Source organism: Stegastes partitus, unplaced genomic scaffold (genome assembly GCF_000690725.1).
Source record: "Stegastes partitus isolate 25-593 unplaced genomic scaffold, Stegastes_partitus-1.0.2 Scaffold750, whole genome shotgun sequence".
In the NCBI taxonomy this organism is placed as follows: Eukaryota; Metazoa; Chordata; class Actinopteri; family Pomacentridae; genus Stegastes; species Stegastes partitus.
In genome coordinates, this window is record NW_007578481.1 from 438,385 (window position 1) to 443,541 (window position 5,157).

Genomic DNA, 5,157 nt, shown 5'->3' on the forward strand with positions numbered 1-5,157 from the left:
ATGGATGGATGGATGTTATTAACACATGTCCAAAAGGAAATCATTTTGAAAAAATGTTCAGGTCACTCACTATAGCAAGCATATACAGACCAGTTAATGGGTAGCAGTTTTAAATAATTCCTTCATTTAATTTGCAGGAATGTTTTTTTTTTCTCCTTTTTTTGTGGCAGTGCTCTCTTTGTAACTTGATTTCTTCCTTCCGTTTCATGATGTTACCTGAGGGTTACATTAAGTGTATTCAACATTATTTCACTGTAATATGCACAAACACAGCATTTTAAGCTTATTTTCAGAGTTTTGACATTTTTCAGAGATGAGCGTGAAAACAGACTTGATGTAAAATCAGCTCAATCCCAAGTATTTAAATTAAATTGTCAAACTTTCAGGCTTAAGGGGATGCTCAACTTACACAAATTAGGTTTTGTTACATGTCACAAAAATAAAAATGGCAACTTTCACATGCTTGCTTGTGTAATGACGCTGCACACACCAGGAACCATTCACGCAAAGGGACAGAGGTTAGAGATACAAATGACACCTATAAAAAATGCTTTTTTCCCCGTTTATTCATTGATCAAAACATTCTAAGAAGGTCAAAAAGTTCATCAAGTTACCATTTTAACTGTCACTAACTTTTTTTCTACAATGGAGGATATATTGTTTTAATTAATGATCTGATTTCAGAATGCTGACAACATATTCTAATTTCAATCACAAAACAAGGTCCTGAAACCCAAGAAACACTTCACCTGACAAGTACAAACCCCCAAATAAGAAACAAAAGTATTGCCAAAAGTATTCACTCACCCACCCAAATAATCGAGATCATGTGTTCCTATCACTTCCATGGCCACAGGTGGATAAAATCAAGCACCAAGGCATGCAGACTGTTTCTACACATATTTGTGAAAGAATGGGTCGCTCTCAGGAGCTCAGTGAATTCCAGCGTGGTCCTGTGATAGGATGCCATCTATGCAACAAATCCAGTCATGAAATTTCCTCGCTCCTACATATTCCACAGTCATCTGTCAGTGGTATTTTAACAAAGTGGAGGCGATTGGGAACGACAGCAACTCACCCACAAATGGTAGGTCATGTAAACTGACAGAGCGGGGTCAGCGGATGCTGAGGCACATAGGGAGTAGAGGTCGCCAACTTTCTGCAGAGTCAGTCGCTACAGACCTCCAAACTTCATGTGGCCTTCAGATTAGCTCAAGAACAGTGCGTAGAGAGCTTAATGGAATGGGTTTCCATGCTAGAGCAGCTGCAACCAAGCCATACATCACCAAGTGCAAATCAAAGCGTTGGATGCAGTGGTGGAAAGCACGCCGCCACTGGACTCTAGAGCGGTGGAGACACGTTCTCTGGAGTGACAAGTCACGCTTCTCCATCTGGAAATCTGATAGACGAGTCTGGGTTTGCCAGGAGAACGGTACTTTTCTGACTGCATTGTGCAAAGTGTAAAGTTTGGTGGAGGGGGGATTATGGTGTGGGGTTGTTTATCAGGAGCTGGGCTTGGCCCCTTAGTTCCAGTGAAAGGAACTCTGAATGTTTCAGCATACCAAGAGATTTTGGATAATTCCATGCTCCCAACTTTGTTGGAACAGTTTGGAGATGGCCTCGTCCTCTTCCAGGATGACTGTGCACAAAGCAAGGTCCATAAAGACATGGATGAGAGGGTTTGGTATGGAAGAACTTGACTGGCCTGCACAGAGTCCTGACCTCAACCTGATAGAACACCTTTGAAATGAATTAGAGCAGAGACTGAGAGCCAGGCCTCATCATCTAACATCAATGTGTGACCTCAGAAATGCGTTTCTGGAAGAATGGTCAAAACTCCCATAAACACACTCCTCAACCTTGTGGACAGCCTTCCCAGAAGAGTTGAAGTTGGTATAGCTGCAAAGGGTGGACCGACGTCATATTAAACCCTATGGATTAGGAATGGGATGTCACTTAAGTTCATATGTGAGTCAAGGCAGGTGAGCGAATACTTTTGGCAATATAGTATTAAAACAGTATATGTGTATGTTAATATGTTATCTCTTCTAATTTCACTTGCAATTTAAAAAAACAACAACAAAAAAACCAACAAACTTAGTCCACACTAATGTAACCAGAGGATATTCTGAAAATCACTGATCTATTAAAAAGCATGACAATGTATTCTCATTTAAACCATAATATAAGATCACGAAGCACTTCACCTGAAAAGAACACATCCCAAATGCTTAAAGAAATGAATATAACAGCACAATAAAACAGGAAATGCAAATGACAGTTTAGCTTAATTTATATAGGATAGATATCGGCATATGTATATGTTAGGATGTTATCTCTTCACATGCAGATGAAGTTGAGTTCATCTTCACAGTCCCAGTTCTCCCACAGTCCCTCTTTGGGCAAAGCTCCACAGCGTTTCCTGATTGGACACTGGTGGTCCTGATCTCCTGCTTGGGACCAGACCTCATATTCCAGAGGGTCACCGTTCATCCACATCCAGCGGTCACCCAGGAAACGCAGGCCGATCCACACCCGCTCAGTGTGGTTGTGCTTGATCTCAGTCTGGGCCAGAAGGAGGTCGGTCACAGAGATCACACTGGCGAGATCAGTTTGGTTCTCCCTGCAGTGACTCAGAGCGTCCTCCCAGGACATCCTCTCCTCCACCACAGTCACATCGATGCAGTAAAAATTTTTCAGCCTGTCGCTTTTGTGATCATTCCATTTTCTATTAGATTTAATGCTTGCTCGGTCCTGGTTGCCATTACGATTATTTGGTTGTCCATTCCCCCAGTTCTCGTATGTAACGTGTCCACCTCCTGACCACATCCAAGCAGTGTAGTTGTTGGGGTCTCGCTGAAGTCCGATCCATCCATTATGAATCGTTCCACCTACATCGTTTTGTAGCTTGTCTATATCACTCTGACTGTTAAAAAAGGAAAGATCAGTGTGATGTTGTCGACAGTAAGCCTGAGCTTCAGTCCATTTTGCTTGCTTCTCGACGAAAATGTGCTTTCCTATGTCTCCCTCAACAGCGATACAAAGAAACATGAAGAAGATGGTTCTTTCCATGGTCTCTGCTCTGTAGCTCAAGCTGAGAGTGTTTTCTGTGGCTGCTTCTCCAAATGTCATTTAAATCACTAAAGGATATGACTTTGCATGAATATGTTTTGTTTACACAAGCAAAGCACAGTCATGGAAACTNCCTCAACAGCGATACAAAGAACAATGAAGAAGATGGTTCTTTCCATGGTCTCTGCTCTGTAGCTCAAGCTGAGAATGTTTTCCGTGGCTGCTTCTTCAAATGTCATTTAAATCACTAAAGGATATGACTTTGCATGAATATGTTTTGTTTACAAAAGCAAAGCACAGCCATGGAAACATAAAACCAAAAAGAAAAACAAATGACTCTTACAAGCACAGAAAACTGAAGAACAGAAGAATACAGAAGATGTTAATACATTTGATTGAACTTAATTTAAACTTGAGATAAATCGTAATTATACCGTGTAATCTAGTGCTTTGTTGTCGTGTCAGAACCAGGCAGAGCACTGTTTGTTGTGTGTCTGTGCTGCAGTGTACTAAAGAAAAAGCCAATCTATCTCCATCATTGAATATAGCCGCACAACAAGAAGGGAACGGAAGATGACAGTTTAGATTAGTTTATATCATATCAATATCAGTATATGGAGAGTTGAAACCAGACGTTTACATTCACTGTATGAAAAGATATGTAACCTTTTTTTCTCACTGTCTGACATTAAATCAGACTAAACTATGACTGTTTTAGGTCAGTTAGGATTCCCAAAACTGTTTCTATTTGATAATAATGAGAGAGAATTTTCTTGTTTAATACTTTCATTTAAAGTCAGAAGTTTACATACACTAAGATGCCTTCAAACTATTTGGGAAAGCCCAGATGATGATGTCATGGCTTTGGAAGCTTTTGATAGGTTAATTGACATTTGAGTTAATTGGAGGCACACCTGTGGATGTATTTTAAGGAACACCTCAAACACGCTGCTTCCTTTTGTGACGACATGAAAAATCTAAAGAAATCAGCCAAGATATCAGGAGGAGAATTGTGGACCTCCACAAGTCTGGTTCATCCTTGGGTACAATTTCCAAATGCCTGAAGGTTCCAAGTTTATCTGTTCAAACAATTATACTCAAGTATGAACACCGTGGGAATGTCCAGTCATCATAGTGCTCAGGAAGGAGACGGGTTCTGTGTCCCAGGGATGAAGTGTTTTGGTGTGAAATGTGTGTATCAACCCCAGAACAAAAGCTAAAGACCTTGTGAAGATGCTGGTCAGAGAGAGTCATTATCCACAGTGACACCAGTCCTATTCTGACATGGGCTGAAAGGCTACTCAGAGAGGAAGAAGACATTACTCCAAAAACAGCATAAATAAAGCCAGATTACAGCTTGTAAATGCACACAGGGACAAAGCTTCTTCATTTGTGAAGACATGTCCTGTGGGCTGATGGAACTAAAACTGTTTGGCCATAATGACCATCGGTCATCGGACCAGTGGTCATGGTCTGCAACTCCTCCCGGTGTGGACGGCCCCAATCCCTCAGTGCCATGCCACGCCTCTTTTAGTCGAGTGGTGAATGTGTGTGTGTGTGTGTGTGTGTGTGTGTGTGCGTGACTGCATTTGCTGTATGTGTATGCATGGAGGGTCGGCGGGACGGGTTTAACTTATTTTTTTAAATGCTGTAATGTTTTTAAATGATGTCATGTTTTGAAATGCTTTGTTGTTTTTAAATGTTTTAAAGCACTTTGTGTTGTCGTTGCATATGAAAAGTGCTAAATAAATAAAATTTGATTTGATTTGATTTGATTGTTACATTTGCAGGAGAAAGGGAGGAGCTTGCAAGCTTGACAACACCATCCCAACTATGAAGCACGGGGGTGGCAGCATCATGTTGTGGGGGTGTTTTGCTGCAGGAGGATGCAGGATGCACGTCACAAAATAGATGGCATCATGAGGAAAGAACATGATGTGGAAATATTGAAGCAACATATCAAGACATCAGCCAGGAAGTTAAAGCTTGGGCACTAATAGGTCTTCCAAATGGACAATGACTATAAACACAGTGCCAGATTAGTTACAAAGTGGCTTCAAGACAACAAAGTCAATGTTTTGGAGC